At 40.3% G+C, this 16,015-nt stretch overlaps 1 protein-coding gene across 7 annotated transcripts in view; it reads right to left on the reverse strand.

The window, feature by feature from the left end:
• The window catches only part of phf10 (PHD finger protein 10), a 216,634-nt gene that overhangs the window by 46,671 nt on the left and 153,948 nt on the right, over positions 1 to 16,015 (reverse strand). For 2 of the 7 annotated variants that reach the window (XR_005633000.1, XR_005633001.1), the window contains exon 8: positions 10,073 to 10,251. The exons of the other annotated variants lie outside the window; for them this stretch is intronic. The gene's annotated coding sequence lies outside the window, so the exon portion shown is untranslated. The remainder of the gene's footprint in view (positions 1 to 10,072; positions 10,252 to 16,015) is intronic. 7 annotated transcript variants of the gene reach the window in all.

Raw genomic sequence — 16,015 nt, forward strand, 5'->3', positions numbered from 1 at the left:
GTTTGCTAAAAGACACCTGAAGGACTCCGAGATGGTGAGAAATAAGATTCTCTGGTCTGATGAGACCAAGATAGAACTTTTTGGCCTTAATTTTGTCTGTCAATATGGGGTGCTGTGTGTACATTAATGAGGAAAAAAATTAATTTAAATGATTTTAGCAAATGGCTGCAATATAACAAAGAGTGAAAAATTGAAGGGGGTCTGAATACTTTCCGTACCCACTGTATGTGTGTGTGTGTGTGTGTGTATCTATATATATATAATTCACTAAGGCAAGACAACCATGAAAAGCACGCCGGAAAGGGCGTGGATTCACTAAGCCACCGACAAGTGAGACACCTATGGCGCACGAAGATAGGAGCCACGCCCACCAACTCCATTGGATACGACAACTCGCAGGGCCACGCCCACCAAGTCGGACGCGAGGACACAGAAAAAGTGGCGTCATTTATATTCGTCTGTCGTGGAGGCCACATGCGGTGCAAGGCAGGTTAATGTCATGCACCTCCGAGCTACGTTGACTGTTCATAGAGGCATGTTTCTCGCGGAGGTGAATCGCCATATGCAGCATATGAGGGGTATCTCATGGGATCTTTAAAACAATCCTTTACAACTGAGGTTAAAACACAATGAAGTAAGCAGTCTTTAAAAACCGAGTTTTCAGTTACAACGCATGACCGCTTGCACCATAGCAAACTGTTTTACACACTACATACAGCAATTCGCATCCGCGACAAACATGCGTCTTCTTAGATGCTCCTGCAGGAACACAGAAGGCGTTTTCCTACCCACCAACACTCCTTTTCACCGCCCGTCTACCCTCGCTCTCTAGGCATTCACACTGCCTGCCCATGTGCCCGGACGCAAAACTCACCGACCACCCAGTTAGCCCCTTTCGTCTGTGCTAGGAGTCCACATGCACGTCTAAGCCACGTTGACTTTTCATTATTCTTTTCGGTTTCGACACCCGACCGCGTCCACCATGAAAAACCATGCGAAAGGAACAATGAAGCCCCGCCCAGAAACTCTACCCCTCCTCCCACGTGCTCAGGAACGCACCTCAGACCACTGACCGCCAAATCAAACAGCTCATCAAACACATACTCACTCGCTTTGGTCTGTGCTGTGGTCCACGTTGACTATTCTTTTGCTCTCCATGGCTGCCGCTTCAAATGTATTTCATGGAAACAACAATTCTTTGAATGTTATGGAAATTCCTGCTTCAGGTAACTGTTTGTTTCTGTCAGTCGGGTTTTTTTTGGAGAAATGTCATTGACTTAAACTGTTGCTCTCAAACTTACGTGACATGGCTCTTGGCTTTGTTTGCCAACATTGGGATAACCGGTGGCGTGGTGTCCGTTGTTCTTAGTCACAGAGGCATTGTTATACAGTCTGCTCAACAATACGCTGATTACATGAATACGTCCGGACTCTATGGTGCAGCGTGTCAAACGGTTTGCGAGGGGTATCCCATGGGATCCTTAAAACAATCCTTTACAACTGAGGTTAAAACACAATGAAGTGAGCAGTTTTCGGTTACGACGCTCCACCACGTGCTCCATGGCAAACTGTTTTACACGCTACATAAAGCAATTCGCATCCGCGACAAACATGCGTCGTCTAGATGCTCCTGCACTTTGTTCACCCCCCCCCCCCTACTACCGTGGTCAGGTGTCTTGGTGGATTATATATAGAAAGGCAGCGAAACCGCACAGAGCAATGAAAAGTCTACAGTTCCATCTTTTCATTCACTTTCTGTTGTATCCTCAAACCCTCCCTTTGTAGATAACTGTGTCTTTCCAGAAGTGTTCAACCATCAATAAATAATTATGCATGACATTGACCGTGTGTCTACCGGGCGTGGTAAGCCGTTGAGCCCATTCGGGCTGCAAACCGTGGAATTCCCACTAAGTGCGACTCATACGCTCCCCAGGGCCGATCCTGGCGGCGGGCAAAAGCGTGCCCGCGTGGGGCCAAACTCAAAGGCGGCCGTTGAGGAGACGGGCAGCAGCCGCAACGCTGCGACGGCGGCTGTCCGCCTTTGAATTTTAAAGTCTGAGGCGACCAGCGACCATAGCAGCGGCGGCGTTTGCAGTGTGCAAAGTTTGAAGTTGCGTGTGGCGTGTATTGTAGTTGATGCCTATTAGGGACTCCACACACATAGCGATTTGCTCGCGAGGGCGAAAAGCCTTTGATGGTCGCCGCTCATCGCGCGCTCTGTCTGAACGGTTCCATTGCTTACCATGTGTTTACGACACGCTCTCTGTGTATAGTCCCTTAGTCAGCGTTCAACTTGCATGTTTCATAGTTGCGTCGCGGGCGATAGATTTCATGTGAGGCAGCGTCGTTCCTCAACGGGATTGCGAGTCAAGCCAAGCGGCAAAAGACAGCGGGCTGCGGCGATCTCTGAATTGACTGTCACTGTGTGCAGAGCTGCCTGTCGCTTAGAACGATTAAATAAACCGGCTTTCTAATCTAGGCTGTTTTTTTCTATAAAATTAATCGTTTGAAATTAAATTTTATTTATACATCCCGACTCTAACCATAACACCGTCTTAATCCTGTTTGAAGTAGTACATGTAATAGTAATATCCGTCATATCATAATAGAAAATAGGTAATGTAGGGCGAAACCACATTCGCACAAAGGCGCCGTCTATCAGGATCGGCCCTGGCGCTCCCACTGATTGCGTCGCGACAAACATGCGTCTTCTTGGATGCTCCTGCACTTTGTACACCCACCCCCGTCCACGGACGATTGTGTGTTGGTTCGTTCCGTGCACTGTTACAATGTTGCTTTTCTTGCCGATTTATTACATTACCGATTTTTCAAATGTTAATTTTCTCCCTGTGCTTAAAATTCATTAAAAAAACCGGCCTAATTATGCGGCGTATGGTACGCCGCGGGTTGGCTAGTGTATATATATATGTATATATATATATATATATATATAACAGCAACACTCATAACTGTGACAAAACAATTACATTGATAATCATGTTACGTTATTTTTAAAATGTTTCCTTTTCTTTTTCATAACTTCTTTAACACACTATTTCTCCGCTGCGAAGCGCAGGTATTTTGCTAGTTGATTATAACTGGGAGTGAAGTGCTGGAGTTGTAGAGTGGAAATAATAGATTGTTATTTGGAACACATGCATTTCATGTGTGTTCCGTTTCTACAATAATCTGTGTAAACATACTGTTAAAACAGAAACGTTTTTCATATTTTAGTAGTAAATGACAAAATGTTGGCATAAACTATATAATATGTGAAGTCTGAAGTCCAAAGATCAAATAAACACTTTTACAGAAGGTTCCAGAATGATACTACAGCTTCTGTCGTGTAGCGGTAAGATTTGCTGACTTGTAATCAATAGTCCCCGGTTAGACCTGAACTGTCTCCTGTATTTGCTGTTTTACAGTAGTGAGCTGCTCTTATTGTTAATATTATACAGTACAAACATACATTTGGTTTGTGTCTGTAACAGACTGTGTGCATTCCTAGGACTTGTAAAAGTTACCATTTGCTTTTCACATTTATTCTCTCAGTCATGATCACAATACATACTACCCTCAGACCCTCCCCCTCCCCCACCAGGGATTTAAAGCTGTTAGTTTTTATTTGTAACTGAGAATAACTGTGAGTGGTATTTTGAGGCAATGGAACTGGACATTCTCTGATCTGGAGGGATAAAAGCTGATACACAAACGCTGGTGAATCTGCCTTCCTTCTTTGTATCTCACCATCACTTGATTTTTTTTATTCAGTTTTATTGAGTGTTCCTGCTCACGCTGAATTAGTATGCGCCTTATGGTTTATGATGTCAAAAAGACACAGGTATATATGATATTTGGAATTATTCATTTTATGACCTGTACAGTACATTTCGGAAAACATTATGGCACGGATGCAACACTATTCATATTCATTTGCATAACATCTTGCGGTTGTAATCAGTGTCCTCATGTTTTTTTTTTTTCTGATCTTGCCCAGGCAGCCTATGGGGGATAACACTGATCTCACTGCCATGAAAAGGTCCTTGCTAGGGTCATTCTCAATAGGATCTATGATTACCTATTCATCTACCAGCTACTGGAGCAGTCTGATATCAAGCCTAAGAAATCTACCATCGAACTCATCGTGGCAATGAGAGTTCTCATTGCTCGCAAACACGAATATCACCAGAGTTTATGTGTAACCATTGTTGGTTTTCGTAAAGCTTTTGACTCGGGTTGATCAAGTTGTCCTGTGGGACAACCTAAGACTCTGTGGGATCCCCCCTGAAGTTGCAGGATGTCATGGTCAGCCAGTACATTGGTACTGTGAGTGCTGTGCACAGTGAAGACAGAACCTCTGCATTTTCCCTGTTCATTCTTAAGAGACTTGGTGAGGAGTTTGAGTGTCTGGGCTTATGAGTGTCCTGGATAAAACACCTGGATCCAGGCCTTTAATGACCTCTTGGGTGCAGCCATCAGAATATGTGTCTATTTGTGGAGAGAGTGTTGACCGTATTAAGAGGTTTACTTATCCCGTCAGCGACATTCAGTAGATGGAATGGGAGAGCATGGGGGGGTCATTAGGTCTTTAGAAAGGGGTGTGTGGTGTTCCCAATATTTTTGCAAAAGGACGAAGGTTCAAGTTTTTAGTGTCCCAGTGCTTCCTGTTTTGCCGTATGATTGTGACCTGAGACGAGGACTAAATTCTTTAGTACTATATCTCTTTGAAGAATCCTTGGGTACCACTGGTTTGACTTTATATTGAACAAGCGGTTGATCGCAAAATCCCGAATGAGGCACATTACATTACCTGCAATGTGAGGGAGTATCAGTTATGGCAGTATGGCCATGTGACTCAATTCCCCGAGGATGATCCAACTCACACTCCCCGAGCAGCTGGGACAGGCCAAGGTAATTCTCACATAACAATTGGCTGCAGCAAATGGAGGATCTTTTCCAGAAGGTGCGACTGGACTGGATGTCTACCTGGGGAGTTGCTAACTGGGATCCTAAGCTGTTTTGTTGTGTGATGGATGCGCCAACGCTCTGTACCCATGAATGCTCCCTAACGTGACCTGACCTTGTTAAATGCAAAAATGCTGACTACAAAGTACATCTGCACATCTGCCAATATTCTTTATATTATTTGAATACAGTAATCCCTCGCTATATCGTGCTTCGACTTTCGCGGCTTCACTCTATCGCAGATTTTATATGTAAGCATAACTAAATATATAACGCAGATTTTTCACTGCTTCGCGGGTTCTGCGGACAATGGGTCTTTTTACTTCCTGTACATGCTTCCTCAGTTGGTTTGCCCAGTTGATTTCATACAAGGGGCGCTATTGGTTGATGGCTGAGAAGCTAACCAATCAGAGAACGCAGTTAAGTTCCTGTGTGCTGAATGCGATGTCAACCAGGAAGTCTTGTCTCGCTCATTCAGCATCAACGCGTTTTGCTGTGTAAAGAGTTAACTTTTGTGCTCTTTTGTGTTTATCTTTGTGCATAGTCAAGCCCTTCATTATGGCTTCAAAAGATCAGCTCCTGCTACTGCTTCAATGAGGCTATGATTCTTTTTATTTAAAAAGTAGGAAAGGAATATAAGATCTACGGCCGCAGTGTCCTTTTAACCAGGGTGCAAAATGAGTTGTAAGTGGATATAATAAGGCAGTAGTCTGGATGGAATCTTCTTTAGGGATTTGGATTGAAGTCTGCCGGAAGAAGAACAACGGCGGTGATATACAGTTGCCTGAAGAGGCCCCTTTAGAAGAGCTGTAACGCTCTCCTTTGTTGTGAGGCAAAACTAAACTCATCGTTATTGGACAAGTCGCCGTGTCATTGTTGGTGAGTAACTAGAATTAATTTTCTACTTACAGTACTTAGTACATGTACGTACGTTTAGTGTCACTGTACACACACTTACTGTATACAATTTTTCTTGCATTGTACGTATTTATTGCTGGTGGCCTGTCTATTGTAATGGCTGTAACATATGTGATGTTGGAGACACTCGATATCTTTAAAATAATATTTAGGTTTTACTGTATATAAACTGTGTTTACATACATAATTTCAATGAATCTTACCTAATATCTAAGAGAATACAAAGGGTTTATGCAGTATAACTGTGCAGGGAATATTTATAAACAGTGTGGGAGAGTTTATAAGGGTTTAAAATATATAAAAATAACCATACAAACATATGGTTTCTACTTCGCAGATTTTCACCTATCGCGGGGGTGGGGGTCTGGAACGCAACCCCCGCGATCAAGGAGGGATTACTGTACATTCAAGAATGCTGTGTCTTTGAAAACACTGTCACTGTCAAGCTGACCCAATCTTCTGTATAAAATGCACCTGCTTATCAAACCCTTGACTAAATACTCACTATTGAAAATAATGCTAGCTTGCTCAATTTGATCATCTAAATAATCATAAATACACAAATTAAATATTATGAGTTGTATTTAATAACATGTGAAAAGCACACTTTTGTTACAAACCCCCCCCCCCATTAAACCACTGGTGTTCTTGATTGTGATTCAGGGTAAAAAATTGAGCTGGTTTAATTTTATTAACGCCTTTGAAAATTCTAAACAGCTGAATTTGGTGCTCATTCAGCCTCTTCTGTTTGAGACTAAAGAAGTTTAATCCCCTGAGTCTGCTAGAATAAGACATGCTGCGTATCCCTGGAATATACTTTTGCTGTCCTTTGCAGAAGTTTAAGTGGTGCAAAGTCTATTTTGAAGCTTTGTGACTAATACTACACACAGTTACTCCAAATGCAGTCTTGCTAGTGCATGTGATAATCTGAGTATAAATAGCATCCTTTCAATCAGCAGTCTTTATAAAATAATCAACTTTTTTTTTTTTCTTTTTACAAACCGGATTCCAAAAATGTTGGGACACTAAACAAATTGTGAATAAAAACTGAATGCAATGATGTGGAGATGGCAAATGTCAATATTTTATTTGTAATAGAACGTAGATGACAGATCAAACGTTTAATCCAAGTAAATGTATCATTTAAAAGGAAAAATATGTTGATTCAAAATTTCACGGTGTCAACAAATCCCAAAAAAGTTGGGACAAGTAGCAATAAGAGGCTGGAAAAATTAAATTTGAGCATAACGAAGAGCTGGAAGACAAATAAACACTAATTTGGTCAATTGGCAACATGATTGGGTATAAAAAGAGCTTCTCAGAGTGGCAGTGTCTCTCAGAAGCCAAGATGGGTAGAGGATCACCAATTCCCACAATGTTGCGCAGAAAGATAGTGGAGCAATATCAGAAAGGTGTTACCCAGCAAAAAATTGCAAAGACTTTGCATCTATCATCATCAACTGTGCATAACATCATCCGAAGATTCAGAGAATCTGGAACAATCTCTGTGCGTAAGGGTCAAGGCCGTAAAACCATACTGGATGCCCATGATCTCCAGGCCCTTAAACGACACTGCACCACAAACAGGAATGCTACTGTAAAGGAAATCACAGAATGGGCTCAGGAATACTTCCAGAAACCATTGTCAGTGAACACAATCCACCGTGCCAACTGCCGTTGCCAGCTGAAACTCTACAGTGCAAAGAAGAAGCAATTTCTAAGCAAGATCCGCAAGCTCAGGCGTTGTCACTGGGCCAGGGATCATTTAAAATGGAGTGTGGCAAAATGGAAGACTGTTCTGTGGTCAGACGAGTCACGATTCAAAGTTCTTTTTGGAAATCTGGGACGCCATGTCATCCGGACCAAAGAGGACAAGGACAACCCAAGTTGTTATCAACACTCAGTTCAGAAGCCTGCATCTCTGATGGTATGGGGTTGCATGAGTGTGTGTGGCATGGGCAGCTTGCATGTCTGGAAAGGCACCATCAATGCAGAAAAATATATTCAGGTTCTAGAACAACATATGCTCTCATCCAGACATGATCATCTCTTTCAGGGAAGACCCTGCATTTTTCAACAACATAATGCCAGACCACATTCTGCATCAATCACAACATCATGGCTGTGCAGGAGAAGGATCCGGGTACTGAAATGGCCAGTCTGCAGTCCAGATCTTTCACCTATAGAGAACATTTGGCGCATCATAAAGAGGAAGGTGCGACAAAGAAGGCCCAAGACGATTCAACAGTTAGAGGCCTGTATTAGACAAGAATGGGAGAGCATTCCTATTTCTAAACTTGAGAAACTGGTCTCCTCGGTCCCCAGACGTCTGTTGAGTGATGTAAGAAGGGGAGATGCCACACAGTGGTGAAAATGGCCTTGTCCCAACTTTTTTGGGATTTGTTGACACCATGAAATTCTGAATCAACATATTTTTCCCTTAAAATGATACAATTTCTCAGTTTAAACTTTTGTTCCGTGATTTATGTTCTATTCTGAATAAAATATTAGAAGTTGGCACCTCCACATCATTGCATTCAGTTTTTATTCACGATTTGTATAGTGTCCCAACTTTTTTGGAATCCTGTTTGTAGTTGCTTCTGTATATTGCTTAGATTGGTGCTTCCCAAAATAGATCCCGTGGAACCACAATGGATGCCCAGGACTGAGTTTGGAAACCTCTGGCTTAAATGATGATAATGCTGTGTCAACATAAACTGCTAAATCCTTTTCAGCAGTTGCTTCCCATAAGACATTATCTCCCATAATTTATTTATAATGTTGTTTTTGCCTAAAGTAGCATATGACACTTTTCAACATTAAACTACCTTTTCCAATTGATTGCAAAATTCTGAAAGTTGTCATTATTTAATTATTTTTGCTGCTTCCTTAGGATCTGCTCTCTCTCCAACTTAGTATCATCTACAAATCACACAAATTTAATAACTATACCAGAATTTATGTCATTAATATAAATTAGAAAAAAAGATTCCTGAGGGACTCCACTGATGACCTTATTCCTCGACAGGGTGCCAGTCCAACACACACACACACACACGCACACACAATAGAGCAAAACACACAGAACATGTAAAATCCACAAATCCACACATAGAGGGACTTGAGATGCGAACTGTGGCCTCCTTGCTGTGAGGTAGTAGCGATCCAATGCAACACCATGCCATCCTCTTGTATTTTTCCTCAATTAAATTTCAATATTATTGTTTCAAAATTAAACTTTATTGTGGGAGTGAATCAAAGGCCTTTTGAAAGTCTAAGTAAATTATGTTATATTCTTTACTTTTGCCAACTACTTCATTATTCAGAAGAGAAAAGTCTAATAAATTGGGTTGGTGGGATCTTCCTCTCATAAACCCATGTACTGGCTGCTATATATTACACTATTTCATACAGTTATTTTATAATTTATTTCTTACTTTTAGTTGTAATAATTTTCTGCACGGTATAGGACAAACACTAATTATTGGTTTGTAATTATCAGGACATATTTTGCCTCCCTTCTTGGGAGTCTGAATCACATATCCAACATTCCAGTCACAAGGTACGTCTCACCTCTGGAGTAACTAATTCATATAATTGGCTTCTTATGCTCCTTGAATTAAGAAGTAAATACTCTACTGTAAAACAGGAGTGTTACTTAACGCATTTTTGGGCAAAGCGTCATTTCGATGAGTCGACTGTGTGTTTTCAGAAGCAACAACAATTAGATAAAATGTTTATATGATTCTCTGTAGATCTTTCTCTTGTAGATGAAAGTGATTTTACTGAAAAGACTGACTGAGAAAATATAAGTATTGCTGTTGGCACCAGTTAAAAAATAAATAAAAAATTTGGTTTTAGCCTTTAACTGATTTCTAGTTTCTTTGATTTTTTTTCTGCATGGCTTATGGAGTTGCACTTCCAATTGACTTTTTTTGTAATAGAATTGGTTTCGTCCATTTTGGGTGAAAGAAGTCTGAGACTGAACTCCATTAGCAGCTTTTTTTTCACTATCATCCCGGGGTATCCTGTGTTTACTTAACCCGAAAGGTTCTAATTATAATATATACAAGTATATATACAGGCATGAGTACCAGAAAAAATACTCGGAAGGAAATGGAAGACAGCTAAAGCTTTATTAAAGCCTAAACAGGCCTCAAGTTCAAGTTACGGCATGCCAGAGACTGACCTGAAACAGAGAGGCGAAAGAACAGATCTCCCGGGACCAGACGCTGCAGCATCGGCTCCAGCCGAGAGCAAAAGAGGGAGCGAAACTGCAAGTTAGTCGGGCCAGGAGAGTTTGTCGATTCCAGAAGGTTCACAGGAACTGAGCATGGCTTTAATATCCACGCTGTCAACTAGAAAAAACTGAGGAAAAAATACAGGAAAATGCAAGTAAAATTCAGAATAAAATTAGAGCTCTTGGTGCTCAGCTTGAAGATGTTAAGCAAACGTTCATGACTCGTACTGAAACAGTTGAGCAACTGGCATCCACTGCTGACGAAAAACCAATGGCTACAAAATCCTATGCAAAGTGCTTAGACATAGACTAACTGTGCTGGAAGATGGATACAGAAGAAATAATATCACAATTGATGGTTTCCCAGATAACCATGAAAGTCCAAACCCAGTGAAATTCATAGCTGAACTATTCTTTAAAATAACTGTAGAGGACTTTAAACCAGACACCACGATATCAACAGCTTACTGCATATGTGGATCAAATGCCTCAAAATCTGAAAGCCTTATTGTTTGTTTTGACAAACTACCGACTAAAGTAAATTTGATGTCGCTTCTCAGACTGAAACAAGAGATTATATTTGAAAAGAACCACACTTTTATCTATCTTGATTTTTCACCTTAAACAGGTTGGAGTGGTGGCTCTGAGCCTTGGGATCTGTGCCAGTAATCGGAAGGTTGCCAGTTCGAATCCTATAAATGCCAGAAGTGACTCTACACCGTACCTGCCATTGCTTTGTCCTGGGTATGACGTTAATCTGCATCCAGCCCTGCAAGCAGGTCCTCCAACTTGGGGGTTGGTGGCAGAATTGGCACTCCAGCCACTGTAAAAAACCTCACACTGTTCCATTGTGTTGCTGAGGTGTCACCCACTGCACTTGGGTACCAATCCAGGTGGTTTGTCATGAGGTGGGTGCGGCAACACGGTATCAGTGCATGCTCTCTCTCACCTTCAATAGCTGCATTATACAGCATTAAACAGTGCTTACGCAAAGCCAAAATCAGATACAGCCTCTTGTGTCCTGCTAAATTGAAAGTGAAAATTCAAGGCAAATTGTGTATTTTTAGTTCTCTGGATGAAACAGGAAAAGATCTAAGAAAACTGATCCCAACACTCTTTGAAATACAACCATGAAACAAGTTGTATCCTGGCAAGGCAAAGAAGATTCTACTTGCAATTTGGTCCATTCGCAATGAGACTTTTGCCGTATTTATACATACTATTTCCTTTTCTGCTACTTTTACATTTTAATTACAATAACAATATCATACTCTCTTTCACTGAATATATGCTCATTTTGGTTACCCTAAAGTAACTAGTCTTTTTTTTCCCCTCAAAGGAGAATGTTTAACATTATATTCTTAGTTTACTGTATTAGGATTGTAGTATCATACGTTATTTGCTTCTCCATGGGTACTGTTTAATATCATTTCCTGGGTTTATTCTTTCGGGACTGTTTCAAGATTATATTCTAGGTTTATAGTATTTGGACTTTATTACCACTAGTTACCTCTACTTTAATCTCTCTACACAGATGCTTTGTTTGTTTTGGATGTGCTCTGTCTCTAGGCATGTTGGAGGAATGGGACTTTGTGAAGTGTATGTGAGGGTACGGGTTGGTGCCTTGACTCCTCTTCATTTCTTGGAGCCTCTTGGACCTGACACGGTTGATAGTCATGACCGGGATGAGCTGAGCAGATGAGGATAAACACACCAAGCAAGGGGATGGTGAAAAGTGCAAGTGTTTTTATTAAAAACAATTCACGAAACAAGGTGTCCAAATAGTGTAGTGCTTCAAAATGTCAAAAAGTAAAAAATCCATAAAATAAAGTGCATAAATAAAAATAAATAAATAATTCCATTGAAACAATGAGGTTAAATGCCAGAAACAAACTATTAAAACAGTGAGCCCCAATGCTCCCCTTTAAGAACTGGCATTTCCTCCACTTATTCCATTTGGACCTTGCAAGGTAAGGTGATGCACGCTGACAGGTGCAATCAACTTTCTTAACTGGGCTCTGTTCCCTGCCTCACTTCATTCACTGAAACCTGACAAGCCCCACATGTATCTCCCGCTGCTCCTACTCCTCAAGAAAGTGCTCAGTAGGAGAGCCCCTATCACCATCTCCAGTTTCTATGGCCCTGAGGCTCACTCCCTACCACCTGCCTCACTCCATAAGTTCGGGTGCTCTCTCTCCATCTCCATCTCCACCTCTCTGTCTTGCATTTCCCTTTCAACATCCTTCTTCTCTTGGTAACTGTTCAGTAGGGCTGCAACATTTAGTCAACATAATCAATGACGTGGACTAGAAAAAATCGTTGATGCAGATTTTTTATCGTCGACGCATCATAAACAGGAACTTCAATAGATGTTACAGTCACAAAGAACCACATTAGTTTTTGTAACTGCAGTGCACTACTTGAACGTCTGGGGGCAGTATCGTTTGTTATTGTTTGTCAAGACTGCACAAAGGCCTACCAACAAAGAAGAACGTCTGAGGAGAAGAAGAATGTAGAGGAAAATAAATGTGGTTGCAATGGCGAGTCGGATAGAGGTGGGGGAAGGAGAGGGAAAAAAATTGAAACAGAAACTTTCTAAAGTGTGGGAGCACTTCATCGAAAAAGAAAACAAAGTTAAATGCATATCTGAAATGCAAGCATCCTGGAGCTGTTTTAGCGAGTAAAGTTAGTGTCACGTGTTAACATTGCTGTTTGTACTATAACGTGTATATCAAGGTTTCGACAATGATAGTTAACCCTGAACACTACAATTACCAGAGCCTATGAGAAAACTCGTAAATCAGGCCCACTTTAAATCCATTCGCACCTCTCCGTAAGCGTCTTTGTCCTGTAAATGTGCTGATTAAGACAAGCAGCAAGCAGCCGGCTATTCCATCCCCCACTGTCGCAGAACGTTCAGTAAGTTCTCCCAGCTCGTGCCTTGTTTGATCATCTGGGAGTGAGTGAACTGCTGGAGTTTTAGAGTGGAAATAATAGATTGTTATTTGGAATACTACATTTCATGTGTGTTCCCTTTCTACAGTAATCTGTGTAAACACATTGTTAAAGCAGAAACTTTTTCATATTTTAGTAATAAATGTTACAAAATGTAGGCAATAAACTATAGAATGTATGAAGCCTGAAGTCCAAAGATCAAATGAACACTTTCACAAAAGGTTCAAGGATGATACAACAGCTTCCGTGGCGTAGCAGTAAGATTTGCTGACTTGTAATCAAGGGGCCACCGGTTCGATCCCCACTGCCTCCTATATTTGCTGTTTTCAGTAGTGAGCTGCTCTTATTGTAAATATTATACAGTACACACATACATTTGATTTGAGTCTGTAACAGACCGAGCACATTTATAGTACTGTACTTGTAAAGGTTACCTTTTTTTTTACTTTTATTCTCTCACTCACGATCACGATACATACTACTGACGCTTTTAGTTTTTATTTGAAACTGGGAATAACTGTAAATGTGAGTAGTGTTTTGAGGCAATTGAACTGGACATTCTCTGATCTGGAGGGATAAAAGCTGACACACAAACGCTGGTGAATCTGCCGTCTTTGTATCTCACGCAGAATTACCGGTAGTATGCACCTTATGGTTTATGATGTCAGAAAAAACAAAAAAAACACAGATGTAGATATATATGATATTTTGAAGAAATCATTTTATGACATGAATAGTACAAATCAGAAAACATTATCGCACTAATGAAATAATATTTGAAAAGGAACAGCGTCAGATTGGGTGTGAATTTACGCTGGCACTGTTACTTAGAGTCAGATCAGGAGAGGCGGGCGGGAGGAGATGGGGGTGTTAGAGCGCGATCGTGATTGAGAGAAAAAAAATGAAAAAAAGCTAACTTTTACAAAGACCATAAATTTATACCTAATGACCCATATATTTGTCTTTCTTTTTGTTCTCTGTGCTGCAAGAACCATCTTTCTTACATTTACGACATGTGTACCTATTGCAACGTGCACACTTTTCTCTATGCTGTGATTTCTATTACATTGAAAGGGCACTTGACATTGACTCGGTTTACTTTCCTGGGGAAGTGGCTGTCTTGGAACAGAAGCTTGTCAATGTTGCGGCCTCCTTTTCTTTTTCCATCGCCTTTTCTAGTAAGATGCAACGCCGAAGTTCCTCTTATCTGAAGACCTATCCAGGACTGGATTTAAAACATAATTCATGTCTCTGGCCATTATAATTTTATTAATGGAATGGATGCAAATACATTTTGGATGAAGTCTCAATATCATCCACATTGGGTGCATAGATATTTATCAAAATCACTTTACAATTAAATAAATCTCCCATCACCATCAAGTATCGACCTTCAGGATCAAATACTACATCTGATACTACAAATTAAATTGTTTTCTGCAGTGGAATATTTGGCAAGTCCAATCTCTTTGCAGCCGAAACTGATCCTTGCTTATTAAGTGAGTCTCCTGTAAAAATACTATCTTGGTGTTGAGACCTTTTAAGTTGGAGAATACTTTTTTTTTTTTTTTTTAATTTCCGACCATGCCCCTCTGATCATGGAGCTCAAAACACTACACCCAACATACTCATCTTGCAGCTGGAGTCTTAACCCCCTGTTATTAGCTGACTAGAACTGTACAGAATTCATATCCAAGCAAATTAATTATTTCTTAAAGAGACAAATGCATCTTCAGAGGTCTTTGCAGAAATAGTCTGGGAAACTCTGAAGGCATGTTTAAGAGGACAGATTATTTCATATATCTCCCAGAAAAATAAATTAAAACCAAGAAGGCGTTAATGTTAATCAGTGAAATTACCAAAATAGATCAGGAACACAGCAGGGCTCCAAATGAGGCACTTTATAGGAAAAGACATGCTTTGGTATTAGAATTCAACCTCTTGACAACAAAAGAAACAGAACAGCTCAGTTTTAAATTGCCACCTCATTACTATGAACATGGAGAGAAGACTAATAAGATCTTAGCTTGACAAATCCACAAACAAGAGGTTTGCAATGCTATATCAGTAATTACCAACACAGAGATAAAATCATTGACACTACAAATATAATATACTTATTTAGAGAGTACTAAAGTCCTTATATTCTACTCAGTTTAAAGAACACAATACACAATTTCTAAAGTGTTTTTTGATGCATTACCAATACCATAGCTAGATACTCTCTGTGCAGAGGCATGGGATAAACCTCTTACACTCTAAGAATTACTAGATGTTATAAACTAACATCGGAGTGGGAAAGCAGAAGGCCCTGATGGCTACCATGATGAATTTTATAAAAGATTTTCAATTAAGTTAGTTCCCCGATTATAACCAACATTTATAGAAGCCATAGACAATAAAATTCTACCTCAAACTTTTCACCATGCATTAATTACCGTCTTTCTTAAGAAAAATAAGGACTTATTATAATGTGCATCATACAGACCAATCTCACTTCTGAAAAATGAAGTTAAAAAACTCTCCCAAGTTCTAGCTAGAAAGACTGATAAAGTGCTTCCTTCAGTAATATCACAAGACCAAACTGGATTTATTAAAGACAGACACTTAGTTTCTAACCTTCAACGTCTGTTCAATGTAATATATTCACCAATAAATTCCAACACCCTAGGGATATTACTGTCTTTGGATGTAGAAAAACTCCTGTGTTGTCTTAGCAATATGTTTGGGCTCATTATCTTGTTGTAGGATGAACTATCCAATGAGTTTGGAGGCATTTATTGGAACTTGAGCAGGTAAGAGGTTTCTATACATCACAGAATTTATTGTGCAACTGCCATCAGCAGTTCCATCATCAATGAAGAGAGGCATGCCAGTAACTGTGGCAGCCATACATGCTCAAGCCATAACACCCCCACTACCATGTTCAACAAATGA

The sequence above is a fragment of the Polypterus senegalus genome, chromosome 3, assembly GCF_016835505.1.
Source record: "Polypterus senegalus isolate Bchr_013 chromosome 3, ASM1683550v1, whole genome shotgun sequence".
Lineage (NCBI taxonomy): Eukaryota > Metazoa > Chordata > Cladistia > Polypteriformes > Polypteridae > Polypterus > Polypterus senegalus.